The 19,079-nt window shown below is 41.2% G+C and overlaps 1 protein-coding gene across 5 annotated transcripts in view; it reads right to left on the bottom strand.

Moving 5' to 3' along the window:
- Positions 1 to 19,079, bottom strand: part of TSNARE1 (t-SNARE domain containing 1) — a 469,040-nt gene that overhangs the window by 42,790 nt on the left and 407,171 nt on the right. The gene's annotated exons all lie outside the window — the stretch shown is intronic.

Here is a 19,079-nt window from a genome sequence, read left to right as displayed (position 1 = left end):
ACTTGGCTACATGCAATTCTCCTGCCTCTGGCTTGAGAATCAAACCCTAGGTCTAAGTCTGCAAAACCTGACAGTGCATTTCTCATCCTGTCCATCGTAATTTCAATTATTTCCCTTTGTCTAAGACTTCCTTTACGCTTTGATGCCTGTGGACATTTTAAGTAACTACTTTTTTTATTGGCTGACTCAACACATGACAGATTATTCTGTCCAGTTCTTCTCCTAAAGTCTTTTTATCAGCCAAAGTCCTTACATGACCTCTCTTAATGTTCCCTCAGTATCTGCAGGGGTGGAAGCACTTAGTGAATTTGACATAAAAACACACCTTTGAGTCAGAGATTCACATCCTTTTTTTAGAAGAAAAATTGACCAAAATGACCCAAATAATATATAATTGAAACAATTGGTCCAAACATCATTGTCTAAATCTGAGAAAGGGAAACTAATACAAAAATAGGATGAAGGTTTTCCCATGGAAAGAGACATGACAAAAGCAAAAACTAAGCTGGGATTGTCACTTCTCCATTCAGTTCCTTATCAGTCATCAAATCAGTCTTTCAGTACAAAGACAGAAAATAAAACACAGGTTTTGTGCCTTCTGGAACAAAATAGCTTAATTGTTTCTTGGAGTTTCCTTCTCTAGAAAAAAGAAAGGCTGAAGTCCCTCAGCTGGAGTTATTTTTCTTTGAGAATATTTTCACTTTTGTCACTGTCTGTGTCTCACATTGGTCCTCAACAACATCAGAGCAGTCAAATATGTTAAATCAGTGTTACCTGAAGGTTTCCCTGACATTTTGAGGCAGAACTCACCACTTTCCTTCTACCCAAGAGTCTTTTTAGGGGTTGATGCCTCAAGCCTATTCCATTCCATCCTCTCACAAATCCACACCTACTTGGTGTCTCTCTGTGGATGACTCAAACCCAGAAGTTTTAGGCACAGTCTACCCCAGCTGCCCCAAAAGGTTTCCCAACTGAAGCTAAAAAATCTCTACACCTTTTGCAGCAAGTTCTGTGACACATCTGAGCTCCAGCTCCACTCCTCCTTAGCAGAATATAGCAGTGTGGATACTTCCAGAGACAAAAAACACAACATAAAATGTTTAATGATGCCTTAGGATCACAAGAGAACCACAGAGAGTGCAGAGAAGCCTGAGAGTCAAACAATATGAGATGCTGCTCTGCACTATGGCATTGCAAGACATGCTTAAATACTAAAGGTGTGTAATTTAGCCTGGAGGCAAGAGAAAAGCTCCTTGTATTTTTAAAATAAGCAAAACACTTGAGGCACCTGAAGGTCTTGGTTGAGCAAGAGCAAGGGCTGGGAATGGAAAACATCTGTGCTTATATCCAAGCTTTAGTCTGCTCTTCACTTGTGTGGCAGGTAATTTTCCCGTTGGTATCACAGTCACACGGAGTTTTCAACTCATCTTTCCCCCCCCCCCAAGAAAAGCAACAGTGAGCAAATTTTGTGTCTGGAAGGAAATCCTTATTACCAGTCTGAGATAAGTAGAGTATATTGTGACATTTTCAAGAGATCTTCCTCCTTCTACGATTCATTTCTCCGGGAATTTAAGTCAAAATGTACAGAAAGCAAAATCAGTGTCAATGAGTGTCTCTTCTGCCAGAAGAAAAAAGGGCAAAAAACCACATAAAAATTCCCTGAAACAATCCTCTTCCAAATGAAAGCCTTCCTTTCCTTCTGGAATAACATCCTCACCTGAAAAACGGGCTCAATGATGGGACTGTTCCTGCTGACTCGGGTTCTGGATATCGTGAGTTAAAAAAAAAAATATCTGAAATTAATATTAAGTTCAGAACAAGTCTCAGTAATCTCACTAAATGCTAATAGACTTTTAATGCTGTTTTCATTAACTTTGTGCCCTTTCATGTAAAGCTGGAGGGCTACTCAGTGATAAGAAAACCCCACCGACACAGTCGTGTGAATGGATGCTAAATGCAAATTCTGGAAGCACTGGGCAATGCTCACAGCAGGGCTTTGACAGGATAAAAATTTTATGGAGTGTCATATCAAGACTTGTTGAGGAGGCTGAATGTCAAGAGTAAAAGCAACAGCAGGAAAAAATGAAAGGAAGAAGGTCTCCAAAGTGATGAGGGTTTTTTTATTTTTTGTTAGAAACTGCAATTAAAAAAATGAACTTTCTACTATAAGTAGCTAAAAACCCAATAGAAATCTCATCAAAAGAAGATTAAAAGTAAAAAATAAAAATGTGACAGAGAGCAAAACCTTGCCTTTCACTGGAAAGCCTGAGACAGGCTGACAAAATATTTCTGGCAGGCCTAAACTTTTCCAGCACATTTCAGTGAGGGATTTGGTTATCTGAGCTGCAGCATCGAGAATAATGCTTGGGCTGGGGATATTTTTTTAGGGGGGTTTGGTTGTTAAGTATTTTTAAGTAGGCTGAAGGGAGGAAGAACTCTCATGAACAGGACAGTCTGACAAAAACGAAGCCTGTCCCTACATGGAAGTGCAGAGAAGGCTCTGGAGAGACCTTTTAGCACCTTCCAGCACCTAAAGGGGCTCCAAGAGAGCTGGAGAGGGACATTTGACAAGGGCATGGAGTGACAGGACAAAAGGGAATGGCTTCAAACTGACAGAGGGCAGGTTTTGATTAGATATTAGGAAGAAATTCTTTACTGAGAGGGTGGTGAGGCCCTGGAACAGGTTGCCCAGAGAAATTGTGGATGTCCCATTCCTGGAAGTGTTCAAGGCCAGGTTGGATAGGGCTTGGAGCAACCTGGGATAGTGGAAGGTGTCCCTGCTTATGGTGGGAGGTTGGAACAAGATAATCTCAGAGGTCCCTTCCAACCCAAACCATTCTATGACATAAAAGAGGAAGAACATGAGTTTTATCCCGAGTTCACTCATGGACTCTCTCTGTTTCTGAGTCACCAAAGCCCCTGCAGTGAAACGTGCACCTGAAACTCAGGAGCAGCTTCACCAGCTCCTACAAGACAGGAAGGTTACACCTGCTCATCACTGGGCTTGAGCTCTTCCCTCCCTAAATCTATTCTTCCCTATTTGTGAATACAGGTCATTATACCCATTTCCTATAAGGAGTGGCTGAAAGAGCTGGAGTTGTTTAACCTGGAGAAAAGGAGGCTCAGGGGTGACCTTATTGCTTTCTACAACCACTTGACAAGAGGTTATAGATGGGTGGGGGTCGGTCTCTTCTCCCATATAACAAGTGATAGGATAAGAGGAAATTACCTCAGGTTGTGACAGGGGAGGGTTACATTGGAAATTGGGAAAAATTTCTTCACTGAAAGGGTGGTTAAGCATTGGAATAGTGGTGGAAACACTATTCCTGCAAGTGTTCAAAAAACATGCAGATGTGGTACTTAGGAACATGGTTTAGTGGTGGACCTGGCAGTGCTGAGTTAATGGTTGGACTCAATAATTTAAAGGTCTTTTCCAACCCTAGTGATTCTATGATTCAATGATTTCTGCACATATTGCCCAACAACACATAGAAAGCTGCCTCATCATGAGCGTTAAAGCCAACAGGACCCTCACTGATCTCAGCTACAGTGAGAAACACAACAATGCAACTTCTGCAGTGTTGAAGTGAGTGTTAAGGACAAAAAAACCAAAGGAGTGAGTTAACTTGTTCCAGGAGTTAATTTTCACCATTGATGAGAGAGAGGATCAGCGGGACCTAAAAGCCTGGTTTTCAGACTTGCTGGATGGAGGTAACATCATACTTTGCCATGTTTTGTAGGAACTACATTTGGGTTTGTTGCACAGACACTGTGCAGTGAGAAACCATGAGAAACCACAATGGCTTCTTTGTTCTTTTGGGAACAAAGGCTATCAGGCTAACACTTGCCTTTTCCTTGGGTGCCTGCTGCACCTTGGGTAGGAGCCAGACCACTCATTGAATCAGCATAATTTACAGTCTAGGCCTCAGCGAGTTAATCCCATGGGATAACTCAACTGCAAGAAAACACTTCAGCTGTGTTCAGTCACGGGAATTGTTGAAATGCACCAGGTAAATTAAACTCATCATAAGAAGGTAACATTTCCATATTCTGCTATCCAGGCAAATTAAATGCCTGCCTTATGACAGGAATTCCCTATGGCTACTCATTTTGGAGCTGTTCCTCAAGCACTTCAGGCAGGTGTTGTAGCTCGTTTGGCTATGCAAATATTCCTTATCTGCTGGAAAGGAGGGCAGATACTTTCCTATCTTTCCTAAGAAAGTCAGGATAGTTATTGACAGAAAATAGAGAGGTAAATTCAATTGCTCAGAAACTCAGGAATTCTGGAAAAGTCTGAGCATCCTATGGATGGTCACGCAAAGAAGCTGCAGAAACCAGAGCAAGGAAAGGTATGTGGATTAATCTGTCAGTAATTAACTCCTTTCCACACTATTGTGGCTGTTCTTGCTCCATCACCTTCACATCTTCCTTCCCATGACTGCCCCTTTGTGGAAAGAAAGGACAAATGGAATTCCGGCTGCACCAAAGCAAGATGCAGGAGAGGGGAAATCCAATTAGGGATCTGGAGATGTCCAGGAAGGCAATGCTGGCTCCTGCCTGCAAGCCTTATGTGGTAAATGTGGTGTGGGCTTTTTGACCACATGGAAACCCAACGTTGCTTACAGGGCAAAAAGACTGGTCATCTCCTGCTGGAACAACAGATCCACAAACTCTGGATTTCTGTGGCAAGAAAAACATGTATGAGGGCTGTCACACGAGTTAATGTCATGTTAGATGCAGCACCGGCCTGCAAGTCCTTTTATCTTCCACTCCGGCAAAGGTGAGCTGAAATGTTTCCAGACTTTTCCTCAGTATAAAACTCTGGAGCCTGGAAGATGTGTGTTTTCCACAGAAGACTGGCTGTTGGCCTGTGTAACCCTTATCTGCCCAGTCCATGCACAGTCCCAGCACACACCCACAGTGACATTCTAACAAACCTCTGCCTCCAGGTGGTGTTTCAGATCCTTTTCATTTCAGTAAATCCAAATGGCACTTCCACTGGTGTGCGGTGTTGCCTGGGATAGAGTTAGTTTTCTTCATAGTAAGTGCTGTGGGGCTGTGGTTTGCATTTGTGCTGAAAAGAGGGTTGATAACACAGAGATGTTTTTGGTTTTGCTGAGCAGAGCTTACACAGAGCCAAGGCCTTTTCTGCTCCTCACCCCACCAGTGAGGAGGCTGAGGGGACACAAGAAGTTGGGAGGGGACACAGACAGGACAGCTGATCCCAACTGAGCCAAGAGATATTCCAAACATTCAACATATAAAACTTGGGCAAGAAGAATTAAGGGGAGACATTTGCAGTGATGGTGTTTGTCTTCCCAAGTCACTGCTATGTCTGATGGATCCCTGCTTTCCTGGGGATGGCAGAACACCTGCCTGCCCATGGCAAGTGGGGAATGAATTCCTTGTTTGGCTTTGTTTGCATGCACAGCTTTTGCTTTACCTATTAAACTGTTTTTAACTCAACCCACAAGTTTTCCTACTTTCACTCTTCCAATTCTCTCCCCCATCCCTCTGGAGGGAAAATGAGAAAACGTCTGTATGGGGCTGGGGTTAAACCACAGAAATTTGGGGCTGAAAACTCAGCTCAGATTTAAAGCCCCCATTTCAGGCATCACTGATTCTGTGGAGTTCAGAACACTTGGCACTCCTAGAGGTACACTAACACCCAAATACCTGTCTTAAACTTCAATTTCAGATTCACGGTGGATGAGAGAAAAAAAAAATGGTGGAATGACCTGGAAGATGAAAATCTGTTTTCTCAGCTACTGAGAAGTCTTCTCCATTGTGTCTGTGTGCACCAAGATCTTACCAGAAAAAAGGGATTGTATGGACTCACAGTGAGATTTTCTGTTCCCATGGAAGTAAGCTCATTAACTTGCTGGGTGTTTAGACAAAAGCAGTCCTCATGACCACTCATTACAAATAACACAAAAGAAAGAATGGTCACATCTTTCACTTAGAAAAATGTTTCAAAGGGAAAACATTCAGTGCTTATTCACAGCAATGAAGAGTAATTTCAAAGCCCTTTGTTTTGTGCTAAACAACTGAAACCAACAGTATCCAATTTGCACAATATTTCATAGTGAAACTAAACTGTTTTTAACAAAGATACTGATCATATAATCAGAAAGGTTTGTGTTGGAAGGGACCTTAAAGACCATCTAGTTCCAACACCCCTGTCATGGGCAGGATGCCTCTCACTAGATGAAGTTGCTCAGGGCCCCATCCAAACTGGCCTGGACCACTTCCAGGGATGGGGCTTCTCTGGGCAACCTGTTCCAATGCTTTACCACTCTCTGAAGTAAAGAATTTCTTCCTAAATTCTAATCTAAACCTGCCCTCTGTCAGTTTAAAACCAATTTCCCTTGTCTTGTCTGCATCTGCCCAGACGAAAAAGTCCCTCTCCCTCCATTTTTATAAGCCCCCTTAAGGTACTGGAAGGTGCTCTAAGGTTTCCCTGGAGCCTTCTCTTCTCCAGGCTGAACAGTCCTTGCTCTCTCAGCCTATCTGATGCACATATGAAAGAAAAACACATACACCACTTATACACACAGATCCATGCACATAATACCTAATCCTGTCAGTACTTTCTCCTTCAGCTCCAAGAAAATGTAAGGGAAGGCTGGCTGTGGGTTAATATCATGTTTTTTTAATCCTCCTCATAATGGAATAAATCTTTCCTTTGTTCCTGACTGCAAACATTTTTGTGAGATTGTTTCTCCCACCAAGGTCAGGATTTTTTTTTTTACTGTTGCTATTTCCCCCAGATTCTGGGTGCATGTGTGTGCACAGACATGCCTGTGTAGCTCCAGCAAGAAATGAATGTGTCGAGTTTACCAAAACCAAAATTCCCACTACAGAAAATTGAATTGAAATTACTACTTGAACACTAAAGATGGTAGAGGGTTCTAAAATTCAATATATTCATAATTTTAGAAAAAAAAATAAATCCCAAGATGACTCCCTTTCCTCACCTACATTTGCCAGCAGTTGTATGACACTCAAATTTTGCTTTATCCCTGTGAGAATGAAGGACAGAAATGGCTCTGCCTTTGAGTGCTCCTGAGTATTGTCATATTGGTTTCTTTAATCTGACAAGAGGGAAGGAAAACAGTTTAGTACTCCTCATAGTATTCCTTCTGGCTTTAATCTTACATGGTAGAATGGGAATTCAAACCTAGATCTTGCTTTAAACCCAGAGTAAGCTTTTCAACTGGATTTCTATCATAAGCCAGGGTGTGAGGAATGCAGAAGAGGTCCAAATTTAATCTGTTTTGTAGTTGCTTCCCTGTTCCACGTGTGTAAATGACTTTAAATCACACTTTATATGTGTAAATGTAAATGTGTAAAATGCTCAGACAGACATTAAAGAGGCACAGTTCCATTCTTTGGTAGTAAAGACACAGGAATGAGAGACAGAACGCTCCAATTCTGGCCTTTTCATCAATAAATATTTAAGTATTCATTGAAAGTGGAAAAGGTGTAAGAAAAAGAAATCAATTCCTCCCTCTCTTCCATGTCTGAGCTGATGTGAGTGTTCCCTTTACCCAGTTGTGCATCAGGCTGAGATAATTTGATTAGATTTAAGGTAAAGTTGCTCTTTAGTTTCTCTCCAGATCAAAATCAGGAATGAATTAGAGATGGAGAATGTTCCCTTGTGATCCGCTCGAAAACCTGAGCCATGGAAAACCTGAGCCATGGAAAACCTGAGCCATGGAAAACCTGCCTATCTGTGGCAATGCAGCACCTGTGGAGCCCAAATCTACCCTGGATAGGGCAGGTATCCTCTGGCTCAGAGAGGTACTGAGCAGAGAGCAGGAGGAAACTCAGTTGTACACATAAAAGCTCATTAAAAACAACGAAAGAACGAATAACTCCTGAAAAATTGGCTCTCCAGACCGGTGAGTTTAACTGTATTTTAAGCTACTATGATATGCTTTGATTACATTCAACAACACACTACACATCAGAGTAACCAGCCCTTATGACCCAGGAAAAGCAGATGTAAATGAATATATGACTGAAGATCAGCACCTGCTACTGCCCAGACAAACTGTTGATTAAAAGCCACCACTAAGCAGTTCACAGTAAACACAGTGGCAAATTATCTATGACTAAAGAAGAAGCTCAGAAACTATTGCTAGCAGTAGATGGCAGAGAAACATTAAAAAAATAAAAGAGGAGGCAAAAGTGGCTATTAAAATATATTTTGTGCTTATAAAATTAGCCTTAATGAACTATAAAATAAATAACCCTCAATGAACTACAGCAACCACTTGCAATTATTTCTGTACTAATAAGGTTGGAGAATATATTTGCCATATATTGGTCATTAACGAGATATTATTTGAAATATGTAATTCAGCAAAGGGGAAGTTGTTACAAATTAAAGGGATTCCAGGAAATTTGTTTGTCTCTCACCCCACAGCAATATTTCAGTGTCAAAGGAGAAAATTTCCTAGGCCAATAAATACACAAATTTGTTCGTACAAGATGAAATGCAGGTTTTATAGCTTCTCTCTTGCATTAAATTTCCTCTCTATTGTCTTTTCAATGCTGTGTTTTGGAAAAAATGTAAATAAACATTAGCTATTGGGTTCTGCCTTGTACAGAACATTTAATAGGAATCCTTAATTGCATGTTGTAAACATAATACAAATAGTGGTTACAAAACTAAGAATGATTTTGTTCCAAATAATCAACAAGAGTGCCTCTTCACAGAGAAAACTCTTAAAAGGCACAGTGCTATACATCAAAACCACCCAATCCTTGCAAGAATTAAAATGGAGGTAATTCCATTTCTGGCATAAGAAAGAAACTCTTTTTCATTGTGAGGGTGGTAACAGGGTTCCTCAGAGAGTCTGTGGGATCATCATCCTCAGAGTTGCTCAAGATCTGACCAAATGCTGCCCTGACCATCTGGTCTAAGTGCTTTGAGGAGGCACTTGGACCACGTGAGCCCTGGAGGTCCCTGAGAACCTCAACCCTCGTGTGGTCCTGCAAGGCACTTGCATTTTGGAAGTCTGGCTTTTATTTAAGTGAGGAGATGTACAACCAAATCAATCCAGGCTGGGGGATGAACAGGTCAAGAGCAGCCCTGCTGGGAAGGACTTGGGGGTGCTGGTGGAGGAGAGGCTGGACATGACCCAGTAACATGCACTGACAGCCCAGAAATCCAAACATATCCTGGGCTGCATCCAAGGCAGTGTGGGCAGCAGGGGAGAGAGGGGATTCTGCCCCTCTGCTCTGTTCTAGCGAGATCCCACCTGGAGTGTTGTGTCCAGCTCTGGGATTCTCATCACAAAAAGGACATTGACCTGTTGGAGTGAGCCCAGAGGAGGCCACCAAGATGACTGGAGGGATGGAGAACCTCTGCTATGAGGAGTCCTGTGACTTGAGCACAAGTCCTATGAGGAGAGGCTGAGGGAGCTGGGGTTATGTAGCCTGGAGAAGAGGAGGATCAGGGGAGACCTCATCACTCTCTACAACTACCTGAAAGGAGGTTGTAGCCAGGTGGGCATCAGTCTCTTCTCCCAGGAACCAGCAGTAGGACAGGAGGACACGGTATCAAGCTCTGTCAGGGGAGGTTTAGGTTGGATATTAGGAAGAAATTTTTTACAGAGAGAGTGATCAGCCGTTGGAATGGGCTGCCCAGGGAGGGGGTGGAGTCACCGTCCCTGGAGGTGTTTAAGGTGAGACTGGATGTGGCATCAGTGCCATGGGCTGGGAACCACGGTGGGGTTGGATCAAGGGTTGGACTTGATGATCTCGGAGGTCTTTTCCAACCCTGTTGATTCTCTGATTCTATGAAAGGCTGAGACAACTGGGATTGTTTAGCCTGGAAAGGAGAAGATTTTAGAGAGACCTTATTGCAGCCTTCCAGTACCTGAAGCAGTTCTACAAGAAAGATGGAGAGGGGCTTTTTACAAGGGGAAATGGGCTTAAAATGAAAGAGAGTAGATCAGATATTAGGAAGAAATTCTTCACTCAGAGGGTGGTGAGACCCTGGCACAGGTTGCCCAGAGAAGCTGTGGCTGCCCCATCCCTGGAAGTGTTCAAGGTCAGGTTGGACAGGGCTTGGAGCATCCTGGGCTACTGGAAGGTGTCTCTGCCCATGGCAGGGGGTTGGAATTAGATGATCTTCCAATCTAAGTCATTCTAGGATTCAATGAAAAAGCAGATGCCTTGAAAATATTCCACAGATGATAACAGCTTTTCTATTTTTATCTGAAGACTAGACAAACAATCAAAAGGGATCAAATTACTGCTCTTTAATGAGTTCCTGCTTGTCAGCTGAGAGGCAGCAATGGTTGGGATGTTATTTTGATGACATGACATCAAAACTAATGCATTTTCTTCTGCACCCTCAGCAGGCTGTCCATGGACAGCTACAGCAGGTCAGCTGACAAGAGGAAATTCAATCAACCACAGCAAAGTGCAAATTGAAATGATCTCCACTCCACCTTGCTCATTGTGTCAGTGACAAGAAACTTTGCCCACCTTCTGAGTCAGGATGATGAGATTCCTTTGAGATGCTCAGTTGTAAATCTGGTTTCTCTTTGTACAAGTCCTCAACACAGTCATTTCTGATGATCTACTCGTGGAAGGAATTAAATGGTTTATGCACTATAGAGCAAAGTCATGCAACACTGGAATGTGAAAACCCCATTTCAGTGTCAAAAAAAAGGCTATTAATTGAGGAATTAATAATCTGTCAAAGTTTAAGCAATTTCCTTACCAAATCCAAAAGTAAAAAAGCCATTTCTCCAACAGTTTTTTAGGAAATAAAGACTAGTGATTACTAAAGTCAAAAGTTTCCTTTTCCAGATACATCTAAAAAGCCTATTTTGAGAGCTGAAGCACATTCTGTAAATGAATGGCTGTTGTGAAGCAGATTCCAACTCCTTTTAATGCCTAATGAAACTACAAGGAATATTTCAGAAAATACACCGAGTGCAATGGACTTATAATTCTCTTTTTAAAGTTATTTTGAGAATCTCTCAGAGAGATGATTGCAAATAGGAGTTTACTATTTATATATTGAGCAGACTATATAGAATTAAATATATATTATCAAAATGTAGACATTTCTAATTCTATCCAAAGAGGTGAATAGCTAATAAATGCATGGTAACCACTACATTATAAAGAGTGCAGAGAAGTGGGATTTTTAGAATTTTTATATTTTTATGAAGGCCTAGGAAGAAAAGGAAGCCACAGAAACAGCCTCGAATAAGGCCTCTACTCCTTGCCTGATTTCTCAGTTTTTAAGATACCTCCCATATAATTTTGGTTGTTTGGAGAGAATCATGTGGTTGCAAAGGAAAACATAACAAACTGCAACACATCATGGGATGGGACCATTTCCCAAACAGAGTGACCACCAGCAGGGCTTCAGTGGAGATGGCTGGGATAAAGCACAGCAATTTAAAGAGAATATCACTTGTAATGATTTTCCTCTGACACTGAAATGCTGCCCAACCCGTTGGACACCAAGTTGTTGAGCTTGCAGTTCCCTAAGACAGAACTCAAATTTTGGCACTGAAGAAACAGAACAATCTTCTCATCTACTTCACCCTGAGAGGTAGAAAACCAAACAAACTGTCCTCTCTAACATCACTCTTCATGAAGAGATAATCACAGAAGTGCTGCCTTTCTAAGAGGCTTTCCTGCTGGGACTCTACATTCTCAAGCTAAATTGACAAAATATTTCTCCTTTAAAACACTGTTACCAAAGAAAACCTCCTGTGCTGCTTTTTAGGTTTTGTTCCAGAGAACATTGATCCAAAATTACTTTGCTTTGGCACCATCACCAAGGATAACAGTCATGAAACACTTTCAAGCAGCTTCTATGACAATGAGAATCATTCTCTGTCATGTAGTGAATGGCACTGATGAACTTTGTGCTGCCCTATTCCCAAGAAAATCTAGGAGGACATGAAGTGGTCTCCAAGCTGCTCTATCACTCCCCTCCTCAGCAGGATTGGGAAACAAAATGGAAAAGAAGTGTGGGTTAAAGTAAAGGCAAGTCAATAAGGCAAAATCAAAGAAGCAAAGGAAAACAAGAGATTTATTCCCTACTTCCCATTCACAGGCAATGTCCAGCCAGTTGAGATGACTGAATGCTGCTGAAACATATAGAACTTGTGGGTTTTGTTGGATCAATACATGCCAGCACAGAACTGGCTGCTCAGGGCCTCCCGTTCCCCCCCTCCCACAAAGCTCTTCACTCAACAGCAACAACTTCACCTATCTCCCCATCACACCCAGGTCAAAAGGAATTGCTCCTCACAGAAGAATAAACTGCTTCAGATCCTCAGCAAAAAGAACCACACACCTTCCCAGACTGACTTCACTGCAAGACCACTCACCCCAGAGTCAAGGGGCACCAGGATGAATCACAGAATATGCTGAGTTGAAAGGGACCCCTGAGGAATGATGGACTCCCTTGTGCTGATCTTTGCTCTTGTCCCTCTCACAACAGCAAAAACTCACTGTATTTTAGGGGCTGGATGAGACAGATAATTCAAGTGAAAATATCAGCCAACAGGGGTGGAGTGATGTGAAAGGAATTTATTAAAACTCTGTGTTGCTCTTATAAAGAGTTTAATCCACTCTTCTCCTGGGGGCTGCTGATTTCTGTCTCAGAGAACCCTCCTGAGCCATTAATCACTGCAACTGCTCCCTCCATCAGACATCACTGCTCCTGGGGAACTGAGACTGCCCATAAGGAAGAGGATACTTGGAACTGACTAATTCAAAAATATTTTAGACAAACATTTATAACAATCTTTTCCAAATCGAGACCAAAATTTTAAGTCACCTCAAGCCATATTTAGGCAGTTAAAGGAATGACTGGTGTTGTCCATAACTGTAACTGAAACATCAGCTTTCCACATGGTATTTCCTTGAGCATCTGTGAATGAGACACTACGTGAGGCCAGCAAGACCATTGGTCTGGATGAACACACCCATTTTTGTGCTGTTTCGCAGTTCAAACCGAACGTGCTGAAGCTCAGCCTCTTCTGTCAGGTCCTTGGAGGTGGTTAAAGACGTTACAAAGCATAAATAATTACTGTCTTCAGATCGCTTTGGGAAGTTTAGATCAAAGACTGGGCATCCATCTGAAGGGTCAAAATAATTCACAGCCACAGGGGGAGTATCCCATTTTCCTGCTGATTGCAAGGAAACCTGAGATGGGATGAAGAAAGCTGCTGACTCTTCCAAAGTCCTACTGACTTTGGATTCAAATCAATGGATTCAAGTTACTACAAGTTAATTGAGCTGCAGGAACTGTCTGCATGTCAGCTCTCAAGCTCAGGCAAAGGCAACATAATCCATCCTCCCTTAACTCTGTTTCGCAGTAGATTTAATGATCTGGCATTTCTGTGAAGCTTATAAAGACCAAAGAGCATGAAGATGGGCAACAATCAAGGTCGCTCTGAAACACATTAAATCACAACCTGAGCATGTGATGTCCTATCAAAATATGAATATATTTGAAGGATTGGAAGAGATGTGTATAAGTAGTGAAAACTTTTTGAGAGTTTTCTTAGAGAAATCCTTAGAAATTATTCTACATATTTCCTGGCAGTTCTGCCTTTCTTGGCCTGTTATTTTGAGGGATTTTTTTTTGCATAGAGCAGACTCTTTTCTCTTAAAATTTCTTTTTCTACTAGTAATCATTTCTCTCTTTTACACATTTGTGGCACAGATTCTAATGTGCTGTCAGGGAAATAATTTAGCTGAGGGAAATGGAGATGCAACTATTGGAATCAGGAAAGTCTTAAAGAATACAAATGTTATCCTAATTTAAGAAATTGGGCCAAATCATAAACCCAGAGCCATTACATGTTATTCAGTGAAAATTCAGATCTCGATTCAGATCATTTTTGACTTATTTAAATTTTAAGCAAAAATTACTGCAGAATCAGGATGTGCCTCACTCTTCTTGCCTGAGCAAAAATTGAGCAAGAATGTCAGGATCCAGCAATTAATTATAGACTAAAAGACAAGAATGGAAACAACAAGAACTGACATCTGACTCTAAATGTAGGAGCCTTTTCAAAGTAATAGGATACGGAGGGGGGGGGGAAATTTTGCAGGGATATTGATTCCTGATTGTGCTGCAGAACAAACATGGCAGCAATGCCAGAGCCAGGGCAGAGGGCTGAGTTATTTTAGGATTTCAATGACAGCTGTCAAAAATACTGTGACCCTTATAAAGCTTCAAATATTGAAACAAGCTTGAAAACTGAGCCACTCACAGAGTTATTAAGCCATATATAGATGTGTGTAAAAACAGAGGCACTAAGTAAAGCCCTGTGATATCAATTTAAAAGGCAAAAGCAATGCCATGAAACATCCCTGTCTGTGTTTTGCCCTTATTTGCAAAGTTCCTTGGGTTGAATGATTGCTCTGTTCAACACTGAGCAGGAGCTGCTGTGCTCCAACAACACGACACTGCCAGGGAGAGATGCACTGGGCAAAAGTCACAATTCCTGTTGTGTGTGTCAGGAGAAGGTGCCCAGACTTGCCTCCTGCTTGGAAGGAACACCAGAGCTGTAAATGCCAAGTATCACAAAGCCACTTGTCAATCTTTCCTTCTCTGCCTCCCACAGCCCTCCTGACCCTGACACACACAGGGTGTGTGATTGCATTTGTTGGTGGGATCAGGTACAGAACACAGGGATACTTCAGTGCATGAGGTATTAAAAAACCTAACCAACCACAAGTCAAAAAACATAAGGTCTGAAAGAAAGGGAAAAAACTCAAACACCAGAAATGGACTGTTTAAAATAAACTGTCTGAGCTTCATCCCCACTGATCAGGTTACATAAAACACTTAATCACATAAGAAATCCATAAATGAATTATGCAGGGAAAGCTGTAACTGTGAAGGAAAGCAAAACAATCCAAACTAACCTAATATCTTCTATTTTTCTATGATACATAATTCAATTTAAATTCAAAACAAGGCAGTTGCATGTTCAGGAAACACACACTTAAAGCTGGATTATTACTTTTTCATAAAGACTATAGCCTTGCTCGGGAGATGCTGTCCAAGATGTTACGTTAGATATTAGAAAAATAATCTTTACTGTGAGGATGGTGAGGCACTGGAACAGGTTGCCAGAGAAGTTGTGGATGCCCCATCCCTGAAATTGTTTAATGCCAAGTTGGATGGGGCCTGAGCAACCTGATGTGGTGGAAAGTGTCCCTGCCCACAGCAGGGGGCTGGAACGAGATGATCTTTAAGATCCCTTCCAACCCAAATTGTTCTATGATTCTATGAATTTTTATCTGTACATTCAAGATCACATGGTGAGTGTAATCAGAGTGGAACTCTTTGCTCAGGGTATTTCATATTTTAAAAGTTTATAATGTTTCAAAATGCAAATGGTCAAATTACCAGGAAAGGAATTACTCAATGGCTGTTAAAGATTTAATAACTATCTCCTATATCAGGAAGACTTTGAGCTCTAAGTCACTGAAGGTTGGGAGAATTTGCTGAATCATAGAATCATAAAGGCTGGAAAAGATCTCCAAGATCATCAAGTCCAACCTTTGACTGAACATCACCATGTCAACTAAAGCCTGGCACTAAGTGCCACATCCAGTCACTAATGATCACTTGTACTCCTGACTGTTGTTCTGTTTTCAATAGCTGAGCAACACTATCAACCATTGCATCATCCACCAAGAAGGGAAACACTGCTTATTCCTCTGGGGTTCTTGCCTCTTTATTCATTGGCACATTATAAGGCTGGAAAGCACAGTAAGCCCATGGGATTTAAGGAATCTCTATAGCAAAGTCTGTGTGCTCAGTCCAGCAACCTTTGTCTGATAGAAAGGTGTCTTGGTAAAGAGGAAGGCACCCTCTGTTGCAATGACTTCTTCCAAGAAAAGGGAGCAGTCAAGTCATCATTCCTTCTCTCTTTCTTTGCCTAACAGGATCGAGATGATTAAATTGTCACTGGAAAGTACATTTTCTAAACATCAACCCCATTTACCATCTTTCTCAAAGTTTGTCACCTCTATTTTCCTATAAATAATGCTTCAGGCTTAGGATTCCAACAGTCTTGATTGTCACTTTGGGTAAGTGTGCACTCATCCAAATGAGTCAAAAGAAGGGCACAGAAGGTCTGTCTAGATTGAAGAAATATTGACACTGTACAAAGATGTTTTTAGCAAAAAGGCTTCTCCCAGACTGCTGCTGCAATCCCGTCCTTTTACATGGGCACTGATGTTGGCAGCAAAAGGAGCAGCTGCAGAGCTGACACAGGATGTGCACAACGTGACCCAAGAGTTCCTGGGCTATTTTCCTAAGGTGTCAGCAAACAAACACACAGACAGAAGTCCTCAGGAGTTTCTCTTCATTCTCTGTACATGCTCTTCCCTCTCCCTGCCAGACAAAACTGCCCCAAGGGAGCAGTGACACACTTATGGCAGAGGCCTGGACAGGCAAAGAGTCGGGGCTCAGAGCTCTCCTGAACAGCTGGGCTCTCTGCACACACGGAGCCAGAACCAGGGGTGGCACAACTGCCTGCAAAACTCATGGGAAAAACTGCTTTTTACTTCTCAAGATACATAAAGTGATCTTTGCCCTGGAAGGAATGGGCTTGTCTGTCCAAGTCATGTCTGAGTTGTTGCGTTAAGATGAACCGTTGATTCAGTATCATTATTGCAAAAGTAGAAACATCAACCAAATAAAAATTAAAGAAAAGGAAGAACACTTTATATGCTAATTATCAAAACAATATTAATAATCATAGATATTAATGGCATCATTTCTTTGACTCACTGAATAGTGACCTTCATATTTCTCATTGCCACTCAGGAAAGCTAAAGAAGCCCCTACCTTTAATATCCTGGAAATGGCACTTAAACCACTGGAATGGAGTAGCTGGTGCTGTTTCTTTTGGCTCCTGAATTATCCAGCATGGAGCAAACTCTTTATGACATGTTAAATGGAAGTTCTTGCCAGTCATCACTGAATTTGGGATTTTATTCAGTGATTTGTCCTATGCCAACCACAGTATTTAGTAACTAGTTTCCTAACTTGCTTTCTTCCCTCTTGTTTTCTCTGAAGAGTCATGTAGAGCTGTTACACACTAAAATCCAGCTGTTCTCCCTCTCCCTAAAGTATGTAAGACAGTTTTATATCAACCAGTTTCTTGAGGTAGCTGAATCTTTAAATCCACTGATATTTTGAAATCCACTTATATTTTAAAACCCACTTGCATTAAAATTCAGAGTAGAATTGCATGCATCATTGTGGACATGGAAATCCTGAAAACATTCTGATCTGGAAATCTTCAAACTATAAATATGAAATCTGTTGCACACCATTTGGGTTAGGAACCATTTCTAAAGATCAGAAATCATACTTGTTCCAGTATAACTTAGTGCAGGTTCTGCCTACATTTTTACTGCTGGAGGATAACTCTTGTTTTAGAAGCTTAGTAATTAGTTTCAAAACTGATGATGAAAAGTAGAAGATTATATTTTTCCTAGGGCTCTCATTAGTATCTTTAGGTTCACTTCCCCCAAGACATGGATCTCTGAACAGAAGATTAACTTTAGTTTTCCAATGGAGTTTTATTGTAAGAATATTTTGGTTCTCTGACTTTCTCCACTTCAGGGATTTAGATTAAAATGTGTCTAGATGTAGCCAACTGATGATAAGATCTGTAATTTCTAGTAGATAGGAATATTTAACTGTGTTAAAAGAAATTGCATTATATTACAGATTATCATGATGGAACACATTTCCAAACTAATGCAGGGTAAAACCAGAGTAATGCAATTAAAATTATTGTAGTTGCTCTAGATTTAAATTATCAGGACAGATCGCTGTTTGCACCCATAAGCAGTGTCTCATGTAAAAGAGGGATAAAAATATACATAGAAATTAGATAGATAGATAGATGTGCTGTAAGAACATTGATATTCAGTCAATCTAAAGGACCATTTTTCTGATATCCTCACTTCAGGGCTGGCCAAACACCAAGGAAAATCCTTATAGCTATTTCTCCTTGCAATAATGTAGAGCTTTTGATCATCCTCATTCAAACCCAGTGAGGTGGTAGATATCCTTCCACAATTTCTTTTTTTTTGGTCATGCATAATTCCCAAATTTTGGCATCCACACCATCATGCCACAAGTAGTTCCAAAGGTTAAAAAGTGTGGAGAATCATCTTTCTGTGATTGTTTTGAACCACCCCCTTCTAGTTTTAGTAGAAAGGAGGCAATTCCTTCATCCTTGGGTGGAAGGAGAGCACTGCCAAGCAGCACTGAACTCTTATAAAAGCAAATAATTAAAAAAAATCTATCAATCCTTTGTGCTTTCCCTAAGGTGGTTCCAGAGGATAGCTCAGGCTAACAAGTCTCCACTTAAATTTTTGCAAAAGGTCCCAGTGAGCCTCAGTATAAGACAGGATCTACTAAGGACAGGAGTGATGTCACACATGCTTCATTCAAGTCTCTGAGGGACACGAGGGGTCTCTAAACTAAGAATTGTCCCCACCCTCCATTGCTTTCTGCCTCAGGGCTCCTACTTTTTCTCTGCAGGAAAAGTCTCACTGATATTTTTGGGTTCAGGTTTTACCAAGTTGGAACCTTTCCCATGATATCAGCCACACAGACCCTCTCTGGGTGGCAGAAAATCTGTAAATCTCATAATCTCCCCTTGAATAATGGCCGGGAAACCTTCTAAAGAAGGAGACAGCTAGAGATGCTTTGTATCAGAGGAGATTATCAGAAATAATTTGTGAGTCATTTTCCAGGGGTAATGAGGCAAAAGAAAGGAAAATAAAAACTTTCTTTTTGTCTTATACTTTACATTTAAAGTACAGTCTTTACAGAGACAATATGTCACAGATCATACTTCACCAGTGGGATGAAGTTGTTTTGATATCTCACTATATTGCTGAGGTTACAGCCCAGTCCTCCTACTAGAGACCAACACTCCTTTAGGTGTAGATCCAGGGCAAAGATCTCCAAAAATCCCTTTTTATTTTTCATCCCCTACTGAAATCTCCAGTTGTTTGTTTTTCTGCCCCTCAAGAGAGTC

Source organism: Pseudopipra pipra, chromosome 1, assembly GCF_036250125.1.
Source record: "Pseudopipra pipra isolate bDixPip1 chromosome 1, bDixPip1.hap1, whole genome shotgun sequence".
Taxonomy (NCBI): Eukaryota; Metazoa; Chordata; class Aves; order Passeriformes; family Pipridae; genus Pseudopipra; species Pseudopipra pipra.
This window is presented reverse-complemented; position numbering and strand designations above follow the sequence as displayed.